Source organism: Trachurus trachurus (genome assembly GCF_905171665.1).
Source record: "Trachurus trachurus genome assembly, chromosome: 9".
Lineage (NCBI taxonomy): Eukaryota > Metazoa > Chordata > Actinopteri > Carangiformes > Carangidae > Trachurus > Trachurus trachurus.
Window position 1 is genome coordinate 17,197,130 of NC_139895.1, and position 13,295 is coordinate 17,210,424.

The following is a 13,295-nucleotide window of genomic DNA, read 5'->3' on the forward strand; positions in this document are numbered from 1 at the left end:
CTATTAGTTAATTGGTGCTGTATGTTCATTTCTACCCTTATAATTTTGAGGTTAGTTGCTCTTGCACAACCACTGTTTATTTTGCATGTAATTTTATGACCTCTTGACCCACAGGTTTCTGTTCATTATTATTTATTTATTTTATTTTTTCTCTGTTAATCTGTACATTCATCTCAACATATTCTTCTGCTTAACTTGAATTTCTTCTCTGGAGATCAGCTCATCTAATCTTGTGTGTGAGCGCTTCGAACGTTTTTTCTCATCAATGGGGAGATAAGACACACAGGAGATATGAGTGATGTCTAACTCATCTCCTTGCACTTTAGGTCATTACAGCGTATTGAGTTGCACAGTGTCAGGCCACTTGACTTGAAGTTGATAGAAATGTTCTTTTCAATCCACATGTGTTCTTTCATGCTTAGTTTAGTTTAGGAGCTGTAACCAGATGTGTGAAAACTGAAAATGTAGAAATGACCAATGGAGCACTGACAGACAAAGACAACAGATTACAGCCATGGCAACTAATGTAGTGTATCTGAAAAGACCTGTTGATGGAGTCTGAACAGTTTCTGCATCTTGCACATACTGTACTTGTCCACAAGGCAACGGGCTGCAGACAACACAAGACTTCCTGTCCGGAAATTTCAACATAAAAGTACACAAAAAATGCCACTCTGTAGGCTCTGTGTCCAGACATGAGATTAGACATTAAAACATAACAGCTCTGTCACAATGTCTGTTTTTATGCAATCTATAATACTGAATATAATATATACATAAACTATGACCTTGGTCACTGGTATAATGATCTCAACAAAGACTTAATAAGTTGAAAGTCATGGCGGATCAGTTGTATTGGACAGCATGTAGATGAGGTGGGGGATATGTTATACACAGACCTATCATAATATATCTTAGGAAATAATGAGAAAATGCAGCCTGCCTAATGAGCTGATAAGCCTGTTGCAAATGCAATTCCTGCCTGACTATTCACAGCCCTCTGTTTGCTTGGGTTTACATAACAGTGAAATATTCCTCAGATAACTTATTGGATTAGACACACATTATGTTACCAAAATAAATATGTGCCTATCAAACAGAAATCTAGGCAAAACATTTGCAGCTTCCAAGAAAGCAGCAGTCATTGTTTAAAAATAAGCCACAGGGCATTGACAAAAAGAGCAAGAGCTGTATAATATTTGCCTTTTTCACGTAAAATTCATAAACGGTCTGTAAAATCAATTAACCACCATGATCTTGCAAGCTATTAGACCTTTTAGAGCTTGATGAATGGCACATGTTGACACATGAATTAACTGCATCAGAGTGAGTCACAGCGGTATGTTGTTTTTTTTTTTAAAGGAAAAGCTAAATTGCTCCTTGGAGGCAGATAAAGTGTTTGGAAACTTCACCTCACAGCAATGTCAACTTGTAAAATATGTGCCCCTGTCCTTCATTTAATTTTCTCAAGCAAAATTAGAAGAGAATAAGTATTATCAGCAAAAATAAACTCAAGTATTTGCACTAAAGATATGAAAAGGTGGTTTGTGTCAAAGGCACCCCTTTACTGACACTTACCGACACCATGTTTTCCCATAAACACAGTGTCAAGGAATTGTAAGTATCAGTGAGTAATTAAGCATATTAATTCAAGTATTGCAATTATACAGTATATCCTGGGCTATTAGTACTTTATTTGCATAGGCTATTTGAGTTTTGTGCTATGTCATTCTTGCTTTGCATTCTTATTGATGATTTAGGATTATTAAATATTTAAAATAGGCTTAATGATAATGTGCTTTAGGATATTGAAATGGAAATCATTCTCTGTTTTGCCATTTTTATTGGCCATAAAATTGTTTCACTAGTAAGAACGATATAGGCCTATACAATATATTATAAGGAAGGCACTATACAATAATGTGACACTGAAAGCGCATTTTTGAACAACTCATGAGTGTCAAGTTGTTTCTATTAGTAATAAACCTACTACATCCACTAATGTCAACAATGAGTCAGAGGTCATAGGTGCCCCGGGGCCCCCTAGTGGGATAATCCGGCCCTGGTTGTCAGGGCATCCACTTTGTTGCGTGTCACTTATTTTGAAAAGCCGGAACCGGAAGTCGTTGTTTTGCACTTCCTCTAACTTTACGCAGCTGATCCGCGGCACATTTTTTTGACAGCGGAAATGAGGAGTCGCCACTTTTTTCCGCGTCAAGTTCGTGGCTGAAACTTTTCTTTCCTCCTCTTTTTTTTTTGTTTTGCTTTTTTTTTTTTTTTTTTTTTTTTTGTACATACTCTGTGTGCGGAGGAACCGTCGCGTGCACGCACGATGAGAAGCAAAGCGACGAGTTTTTTTGTTGTCGATTTTTTTTTAATGAACATGCAGCTTTTTCCTCCGGTGCCCAGAGTGTGTTGGTCCTCGCCGACATCGTTTTGAGTCACTTTAGATGCTTCTCAACACATTTCCGTTATGCGAAGTCCAACTTGTTGGTTAGTTGTCGTGCTGCGGTGGGTGCCCATCCGAGATAACGGAGAACGTGAGTATGTTGAGAGGACTCGGCTCCTTTTGTTTCTTAACTGTCTCAAAGTGCTTTAACATCACTAAACTCTTCACCACATGTGTGTGTATGTGTGTGTATGTGTGTGTGGGGAGGGGGGTGGAGGGGATAAAAACAAAATGACGAACCGCAACAGCAGCAGCAGCAGCAATGTGGACAAAGCTTCCGTCCAAAATTATACTATTTTTCCTTAAGCTAAAATTCGTTGAAAAAAGAGAAAAATAGTGCCTGTGTGATATTTAAAGGTCTCTTGTGTGTCTCTCTGGCTCCAGCCCGCTGCTGCAGGCGTAGCTACACTCTCTTTTTGGGTTTAGAGCAAAGTTTTCTTTTTAAAAATAGAGCACCAACAAAGCTGGATTACAAACCGTGCAAAGTGGACCATAATTGCCCCCAGGGGCCCCCAGACCCACAGGGACCCCAAAAGGTACAGGTTCACTCTGCTTCATGTCTCTGTCTGACACTATAGTCTGACCAGTTGCAAAACTGTTGCAGCCAAATCACTTTCTTCTATGTTTGTGCCAAGTAATTCAGGCACAGAAGTGTCTCCCATCATCTGAGATCTTGTTCAGATTTCAGAGAAGATTTTTGTTAAAAATAACACATTGATCTTCCAAAGAACCGTTACATTTCTGTCCATTAATTGATCGATTGAGTTCCAGACTACTTCCATGTGTAGTGTGTGTCAGACAAACACAGTTTTGCCCCGGACCCCCTCAGACCACTGACCACCAGGGTCTTTCTGTCTTGGCTCCGTTTGGCACCACATCACACAGGGCAGGCCAGTGCCTACATGTACAATATGTAGCAGTGGCAGTGCACATACACCATCTGTGCATCGTGTGACCTAGTGGTTCAAGTATACACGACTTTCTGTGACATTTTCAACATTGTTTGGCACCGGTACATTGGTGGGTCACCATGGTGATGTCGAAGGGTCCCCTCCGCATGATGGCTGGATGGAGAACAGGAACAAGCGGGGAGCAGCCGCTTGGTTTCACAATCCAGTGTCGTGCAGCAGTAAATCAAAACAGTAATTTTGGCGTGTGTGTGTGTGTGTGTTTTGGATGGGATTCATTTCTATTCATATCTACTGTGTGTGTGTACACGTGTGCATAAACACAGGTTGGTGTACAGGAGGTGTTTTACTCTTTGTTTACTTAGAGGCTCCAAGGATACAGGTGTGTAGTTGTGGTGGTTCCCAGGCATTTTCGACTAATAGTAGCTGAACAGTTGGTAGGTAGCGATACAATCCTGAGATGAGATTTTAGCATCAGTGCAGTCAGCTGTTGTGAAGCCTAAATGGCACATGCTCTACCAGGTGGCCCATTGTGTTATCTCTCAATCTATCAATTCTTTTGCTGGTTGATTGATTAACCTGATTCTCTGACACACACATGCTCTGAAAAATCGAATGACAAACCAAATATTGATGAAAAATAAACAGTCAGCGATGCTTCTTTCATGGCTAATCCTGCCAATTGATGAAACACCTGACAAATCATGGTCATACAGCCCACCCTTATGAATAAATATCAGCACATTACGCTCTGAGATGGGTGGAAACACGCTGAGAGTGTGTATGTTTATCAGCCGTGCAGTAATGTCAGCAGACGTCCTTTGTTGGTTCAGTCATTTATAAGTGGCACTTGTCACACCTTCAGTCATTAAAGCACAAAAGACAGAAAAACATGCCTCTAGGACGGAGGAAGTAACACCACCTAAACTGTACTTAATGTTTTCCATGGCAGACAGACTCAATCCCAGACAAAGGGTGGACTATAATTTAAAGGTCCAGTGCAGCTCCACTCACTTAATTGGCCCGTATAATCTCAAGTGTTTCTGATGAATTTCAGAAACGTTTTTTACTTCCCCACAGACTTCCTTGGTTTCTGACAGTTGGATATTTTGGTGCAGTCTTCACTTCTCTTTCGCTCAGTGCGGTGTAGACAAGAGAAGTTCTGTTCTGCCTGCATGAATGTGCACTTGGCCCCCATACGCACACAGCCTGACATAAATACAGAACATAAAATATATTAGCTAGTCACTGACCCACAGAAGTCATCGTGAAATCAATATTGTCCGACCCACAATCTGAACACCGTGGCTTATTGCAGTGATTCCGCTCGGAGAGAGGGGGTCGACACTTGTTCAGCAAAATTATAATGTGATTCTTTTTTTCCATCCTAACACGATTAGTTGGACTTTATCCCCCACAACACCAGATGATGTTGGCAGCTGCCTGAGACATTTTTTTCCTTGAAAGAAGAGTCTGCAGCAGCTTCTTGGAAAATTTGGACGCCACAAAAGTTTTTGAAGTGTTGTGTGCACATAAATTTGATGTACAGTACATGCCATGGATCAGACAATGTCATGGTGTCGTGTCTTTAACTGAGATGTTATCGGTGCAACAGCCCTTCCGCTTCCCCCAGGGCTTCTAAGAAATCTACTGATGAGACCACGAGAGAGGTCTGACCCACAGCAGCTCTCTGGGGTGAGGAGGGGTGAGGGGTGGAGTGGGGGGAGAAAGAGAGGAAAAAGAGGAGGAAGAGAGGAGCCATGGGAGATATCTTGGCAGGCGGACAGGAGTAGGAATCTGCAGAAGAAGAGGGACGGAAAGAGACGGAAGAGACAAATTAGGGCAGAAAATGGAAGAAAAAGAAAGCTTGTTCCCGGTGACAATGGGGACCTTCTACGACGCAACACACATGTTATCGAGCAGTTAGTGTGTGTGTGTGTGTGTGTGTATGTGACGCGACTTGCACGGCGCTTGGCCACCCAAACGGCTAAGCTCAAAATCTCAGACTTAAACACACGTACACACACGTACACACACAAACACAAGGCATACAAAGGTTCCTGCATGTGTGTGCATGCATTTGGTGGAGGGCACACATGCGTACTTGTGTGGTGTGTGTGTGTTTGTGAGTGTGCGTGTGTTTTTTTTTTTTTTCCCAGAGCAGCAATAATTAGAGACTGTGTGTATTTGCACGTGTTTACCCCAATGTGCCTCTGTTCTTGTTGGAAGAATGTTGATTATAGGCCCGATTTAGCTGCAGCAGTACGAAGATGTCGCCTTTAAAAAACGCGTGCGCTCGTAGGCTCTGCAGTTGCAATATGCGTGCGTGGATGTAGGATGTGGTCAAGATTCATCAAAAATTGCCCAGTAATGTTTCATAAAGGAAACACACACTAAATATTTGCTCTTTAGTCTCCAGGCTTCATGAATGCATACATACAGAGCTGAAACTGTCAGTCAGTCAATACATTACCAAACCAAATTACATAACCATGTATGGGGTCTAAGAAATCGTTAGTCAGCTTGTAGGTTAACTGCAGTTTAGTCACTAATGGACATCGTGAAAATATTTATTAGCTGCAGCTCAGCCTACACACACTTACATGAAATCGCCTCTTGTGTGTTTGTTCCTCTGTGTGTGTGTTTTTAGCGGAAACAGACTTCATGTCTAAGTTGAAGTGAAAGTAGGAACACATTCTCACAGGAAAATACAAAATTTACACCATGTCACCACAGGTTATTCCCAGCATAAATACACAGTTTGTTATCACAACAAGAGACTAAATCCTGAAAGGGGGGTCTTCTCGGTGTTGTTGGTGTGTCAAAAAAAGAAAGAAAGTATTTTTGTAAGTGCTAACACAGAAACTCAGTTGGCTCCTCATGAGTCCCAAATGTGGAAAAGTTTATAACTCCTGAATTAGCCTTCCAGGAAGTCAGATGCCTGCAGATGATTCACAGCCGATCAGAGTTACTGAAGGAGTCAATTATCTCTCGCTGCCCCCGTCCGAACAACCCCACACACACACACACACACACACACACACACACACACACACACACACACACACACACACACTCAACGCACACGCGCATACATAATATACTGTACAGTATTACAAATCTTAAATACTATCATGCGGCCCACAATTCACAATGAATCAGAGACGCATCACGAGTAGTCATGACTCATTCATAAAGTGCTCGTGGAGTTCAGACAGAGCCGTCTGTCGTACTCTCCCCGCCTGGAACATTTGAGTCGTGAATGCTTGAATTGGCTGAATTGTGTTGACTTGACTTGACCGAGTTGTGAATGATGGATTGTTGTTTTCAGCTTTTCAGAAACTAAGCCTGTGCTTAAGGGTTTCTGGTAGTGACTTGAGTTCAGCCTTTCGTGGTTTTGTAGCCGAGGCACATACTTAAACTGTTTAGTTATTCAGTGTATGCATATTTAATGTTGTGTAACATACACTGTCGGCCAGTGTTTATTTTGCCAAGTGTGTGTGCAGAGAAAAAGTTTCCATGCATGTATTCAGGGTTTTTTTTTTTTTTTCATTTCAACAGCAACCACAGTACATTGAACAGTAAACACAGTGATGCATATCGTATATATCTGTTTTCAGTATGATTTGACCTGGTCATTCTCATAGCTGATTGGAAAGTACATGCAATTTCAGATTCTGGAAATTTGGATTTTTGATATTTGTTCACAAAAACACCCATAAAGATGAGTTGTAGGCCTGGTAGCAGGGTGTGATATGAACAACACACTGCAGCAGCATTAAGAAGAGGACAGGATGGGGTCTGTGCTCACTGACAAATTTCTGACATTGGACCATAGAAATCCGATTAGCTGAACTTTTCCCAGCCCTGATTGAAATGGTATGTTTGTTTGCTCGAACCACTAATATAGATGTCATTGTGCATTGTAACGCGTCAGCTGCAGTGTGAGGCCTGCAGTGTTTGTGATGCCCGCCCGTCACCACCGAGTCGACCTCATTCCCCTGAAGTCTCAGCTCCTCTCACATCATCGTCCATGCAGCCGGAGCCAAACTTAAACTTCTCTTTGAATTTTTTTTTTTTTTTTTTTTGCCTGTCATTATTTCTCTGGGAGTCCTCCTGTATTTCCGTATCTTCTTGACATGCTAGGGTCTGTCTTTGCAGGATAATGATAGACTGCAGACTGCACAAAGACATTTTCTATTAATCGTTGGTAGGATGCTGGACAGCCGGGAGGATGCTTGTTAGTGGGAATGTGACCAGGTTTTCAGCCTAGCAGTTACATAGGATGTTTTCCCGTTGGATTTAGTTCCTTACTGTTGATACCCCCCCCTGATAATCCTTTCTATAGCTGTGCAATTTCCTCCTTATCATCAGAGATCCAGCATTGGTTTTGCTACTTTCCCAACCTGCCTCCTCGCTCCGTTCCCAGACCACAGGAAATGGCCAGAAAGCAGCAGGGCTTTATTTCTGTGCGTCTTAAGAATAGCAGCATTGTGTTGTGCTGGAGCCTGCATTGTTGTGGGAATGTAGGGCCGAGTGAGGGAACACACTAACCGAAACAAAAACCCCACACTACCAGTTCAAATGTTTCCAGTTCATATTGCCATGTCAGAAGTTCAAATTTCGTGAAAAAGCTTTAAAACTTAAATGAACCATAAACACTTTGCTCACTAAAAACGTGAAAAAATTGCGTAAATTGAATAGATAACAGCACTTTTTCATTCATTCAGAAATTGGTTAAACGCATTCCTGCAATGACATTAAGGCTTGAAAGGTGATACAATACAATACCTACAGATTCCCTAACTTGAGTTGTCAGAGTTGGAACAAAGTCTTTTATAGTTTATAGCTGCTACTGCCTCATACTTTCTTTGTTGAAAGCTTAATCTAGATGACGTGGATGTGTTTCCTAAAGCTCCAGCTACAACAAATGCCAAACATGGATCATTAGATGTTGCTCCTGCCCCCATAGCTTTGTTAATGTAGTGTGGCTATATCAGCATTTTTTCATTTTTATAACACCTTTTACACAAAATGCAACAATGCAATGGGTTATTTTAGCATTTAGAAGATGCTTTATGCAAATACACATTACAATGTCTTTGAGAAAACAAAGTTTATTCATATTTTTACTGAGAATTTAGGTTTAAAAGAGACAAGCATCTACTGGAGTCTTCAAAAAAGACTCTAGCTGTGTTTAGCTGATGATGTAGCTGCAGGCTCCTCCTCTCCTGTTTTACCCTGAATCAGCTGATCCTTTCCTCAGGATATGGGAAGTTCAGGCCAAGGATATCTCATGTTTCAGCCCTACTTCCTCCTTAACAATATGTTCTTCAATTATGTAAGCTGTGTACGTCTCGCTTTCTGCTCTGTTTATTATCAAAGCTCTTTCACATCTCACTTCACACAAACAGGAACCCTGGGACTCGGTGGATCCCATCTCTGCAACTGCAGATCTCTGTACATGCGGCTGATCAATCAGGCAGAAAATACAAAAAAACACTTTTACGTGCACATGGCAGACCGTCACACTCAGGTCGATAACATGAAGTGAAAGGGATGACTAAAGGTCACACAGTGTCAGTTCATGTTAACTGGTGTGTTGGCTAACAGTGGAGCAGGCTGTTGTGCTGTTACAACAATAATGAATGGTGACTATTGGTGGGAATTCCTGTTTTATTTCTTCTGAGAACAGACTCATTCTTCCTATTGAGTTCCTTTTTAGTTCAGTTGGCGCTCACATAAACAAAGATGGGGACAGGGCTGCTCACATTAAATCACCACAGTCATCATCACGTTGGCTTCCAATCTCCAAAAAGTTTTATGCCTCATTTATCGTTTTTTTTTTTTTAAAAGATGTTAATACTTAAGGGCAGGTTGAAAATTTCCCACCCTTTTATCAACTTAACAATCACGTAAAGCTCCAATAATTAGTTGATCAATCAACGAGTTGATTGGCAGGAAATTAGTCCCTGGTAATCAGTTCTTCATCCTAGTCGTTTTTTTTAAATGCAATTGATGGAAAATGTTGGTCAGAAAAATCTTAGGAAGAGTTTTGTTAGCTTCAGACTAGCGATGCTAGCTTCCCCCATCTGCTTTAGGTCCTTATTACTAAGCTAAGCTGACTGTGTTCACAAGCAATCAACAATCTCTTTAACTTGGTGAGGTCCCCAGGTGCTCTTATAGATTTTAACTTCAATGAAATGTATGTACAAAGTTTGCATGACCACTTCCTTGTAGGCCTGACAGCCTACTTCAAGACATACAGCGGGGAAAATAAGTATTGGACACGTCAATATTTTTCTCAGAAAACATATTTCTAATAGAGCTATTGACATGAAATTTTCACCAGATGTCGGCATCAACCCAAGTAATGCACACATACAAAGAAATCCGAACATTAATGTCCATGAATTAAGTTATGTGTAATAAAGTGAAATGACACAGGGAATAAGTATTGAACACATGAAGAGAAGGAGGGGAAAAAAGGTATGGAAAGCCAAGAAAGCAGCTGGAGTTTGTCAGTATTTAGAATGTAATCATGTCTCCTATCAGTGCAAAGTAATATCTGCTGGTTTAGTCCTGATTGATGCCTTTTAAAAAGGTTTCTCACCACCAAGGCGTCAGACAAGAAGTATTGCATGGTGGGCAATGGCAAAGAGCTGTCTAAGAGCTGTGTAAAGACCTACACAACCTTACTATTGCAAAACAGGAGTCAAAACAATAATCAGAAGGGTTCCCTAACAGTCCAGGACACTGGTGGAGAGCTTCAGAAAGACCTGGAATCAGCAGGTACAGTTGTTTCAAAGAAAACAATAAGTAATGCACTCAACCGCCATGGCCACCATGCACACACACCATGCAAGACATAGAGGCCATGGAGGTTGAGTGCATTACTTATTGTTTTCTTTGAAACAACTGTACCTGCTGATCCCAGGTCTTTCTGAAGCTCTCCACCAGTGGTCCTGGACTGTTAGGGAACCCTTCTGATTATTGTTTTGACTCTTCTGTCTGAAATCTTTGGTTGCGTAGGTCTTTAGACAGCTCTTAGACAGCTCTTTGCCATTGCCCACCATGCAATACTTATTGTCTGACACCTTGGTGGTGAGAAACCTTTTTAAAAGGCATCAATCAGGACTAAACCAGCAGATATTACTTTGCACTGATAGGAGACAGGATTACATTCTAAATACTGACAAACTCCAGCTGCTTTCTTGGCTTTCCATACCTTTTTGCCCCTCCTTTTCTTCATGTGTTCAATACTTATTCCCTGTGTCATTTCACTTTATTACACATAACTTAATTTATGGACATTAATGTTCAGATTTCTTTGTATGTGTGCATTACTTGGGTTGATGCCGACATCTGGTGAAAATTTCATGTCAATAGCTCTATTAGAAATATATTTTCTGAGAAAAATGGTGACGTGTTCAATACTTATTTTCCCCGCTGTATTTAAAGCTTTAATTGTCTTATTTTGTCATTAATTAATGAATATAACTATGCCAGTGAACACTAAAAATAGTCACAAACCCATCTAGTAAGAATTTAGTCAAACCTTTTCATTGCCATCAACTCAACTGTGTCCTCCATGCAGATATTTTCAGCAGACCAGAGGAATTGTTTAATAGGCTGAATATATAACGATGTTATCTTCTGAATGAACTTGGAGCTGTCAGCACAAACAAGTTTTTGTTTCGTTCGCCGGCTATTTTAGGTAACAGCTGTTGTACTTGAGTTTGATATTCACTTTCCACCCCTGACGTAAATCTAGTGTGTGTGTGTGTGCATGTGCGTGTACAATATCTTTGTGTGTGTGTGTGTGTGCTGGTCGCTGCTTGCCAGGGCAGGGCAGGGCTTCCTGTTGCTGTGATTGCTGCCCAGGCAGAGCACAGATCCTTTGGTCTCTGTTCCTCTGCCACCTGGAGCCTCAGCCACAGACCTGGCTCCGTGCGCTCTCCTCTCTCCTCTCGCCTCTCGCCTTTCTCCCGCTCTGTTTCCCTCACTTCCTGCCTGCCCTCTCATTATCCCCTCATCCCTCTTACTCCCTGTCTTTGCGACTTCTTTTTTTCCTGTTTGATTCACTCACCCCTTCCTGCCCCCGCTCTCCTCCTCTCCCTCTCCCTCTCTTTTTAATACCCACCCCCCCACATGCTCAAACAGTCACTTACTCTCCCCCAGCTTTGTAAGTTTATCCCCAGCTCTGTGATTCATTCTGTGATTCACAGAGTTAAAATTCAAAGGTGGTAACAAAATCTGTTTTTCATCCCAGACCTTGTGATGCACATGTTGCCACATTTTTTTTTCTAATTTATTTTTTCCACTCCAGTTTTTTACGGGAAAAACTGGAGTGTTTGATGTCTGAGCGCCTTGATGCCATGCAGATTAATTGAGTCCTAAGCAGGAGATTGGATCCGGCTGATCTCGGTAATAAGGCCGAGGCTATATAAAGGTCAGAAGGATGTGGCTTGCTGTAAATTACATTAAATATAATGACTATGACAATTAGGAGAACATCCTATTTCTATAGTAATGAGCCACCAAACGGTGCATGGAGGTGTACGTGAATACGAACACTGAGACGTGCATGTGTGCTACAAGTATGTCTGCAAAAACACGGATTGTGTCTGTGATGACATGCGTAGTTTTCTGAGAGGGACACTTGAAAGACTTGAAGTTGTGTTTCCTGCTGGCTGACATCTTTTTGCGCACAGGAGCTGAAGCAATAGCAGCGTGATTATTTCATAATCAGACAATTTTCTTGCTTGCAACAATGCACACAACAACAATTATTGTTTTCATTACTGATTAATCTACTGATAAGTTTCTCGCATAAAATCCAGTGATTAAATTAACTCTAATGTTCAATGGAAGAGGGAACGCCAAAGAAGTACAATTTCAAATTGGAGAGGCCACAATCATAAAATGTGTTGCGTTTAAGTGAAAAAAACAGGTCAATAATTACACACCCTGGTCCAAACCCCTAAAAGCCCAACATCCTCTTTAATAATGGAGGGATAACTGTGGAAATAACAAGGACTAATATTATTTCAAAGTGTTTTCCATTTATTTCCTCCCAGTCTAAACTACCAGACATCTAGTGGATATTAGAAGAACTGTATATGAAGGCGCTTTTGTACTGGCCGTAACATGCAGCCTTTGTGGTTATTGACTTCTATGATTACATGACCTGAAAGCTCAGAGATCTCTTTTGTGTGTGTGTGTCTGTGTGTCTGTGTGTCCATTACATCAAGCAAGAGATGTCCCCAACTGGGGACAACAGGGAACACACAGTGGTGTGTGAGAGCTGATACCAGGCGTTTGAGATATAAATAGGGCCTCCCTACAACAGGGCTTCCACCAGCAGCACTGATAATTCTCTACGTGTTGTATAAGCCTCAGTCTTTGTGTGTCTTTGTATTTCTTGGTTGTGCACAGAAGAGAGGGCCCTCTCTCTTATGTTTTTTTTTTAATCTTCAAGATGTAATGGTGATGTTTGTATTTGAGCAGTGTGATATGTTGTGTGTGTGTGTGTGTATGCGCATAGCTGATTCCAGACTGACTGAAACTCATCGTCACACCACCATGCCACCAGCTCTTCCGTCTGCACGTGGTGTCTGGGCATTTAGCGGGAAGTAGCCTACATACCACAGCATCACACCTTCATCCCTTTAAATGTTGTGTTGTGTTACAAAACATCTGTGTGAACTGACACAAGTCATGAGGTTTACCCATGCTCACCAGATCAATTCATGTGTGTCATTTCACGTGTCCGGTTTCCTTCCTTCCTTGATTAAAAACTGTTGTGGACCGTTTCCCAGTAAGTCTAGTTCTATTTCTGGTTTTCACAGTTATGGGGGTGAGAAATGTACTACTCACTGTAATTTAAATGACTCACATCACAGGGTATACTTAGATTTGGAAGTGACTAGGTTGCA

General features: G+C 41.4%; 1 protein-coding gene across 1 annotated transcript in view; it reads left to right on the forward strand.

Moving 5' to 3' along the window:
* The first annotated feature begins 2,503 nt into the window (after positions 1-2,503).
* sh2b3 (SH2B adaptor protein 3) overlaps positions 2,504-13,295 on the forward strand; it is a 51,169-nt gene continuing 40,377 nt past the window's right edge. Inside the window, exon 1 of the mRNA XM_083979567.1 lies at positions 2,504-2,540. The gene's annotated coding sequence lies outside the window, so the exon portion shown is untranslated. The remainder of the gene's footprint in view (positions 2,541-13,295) is intronic.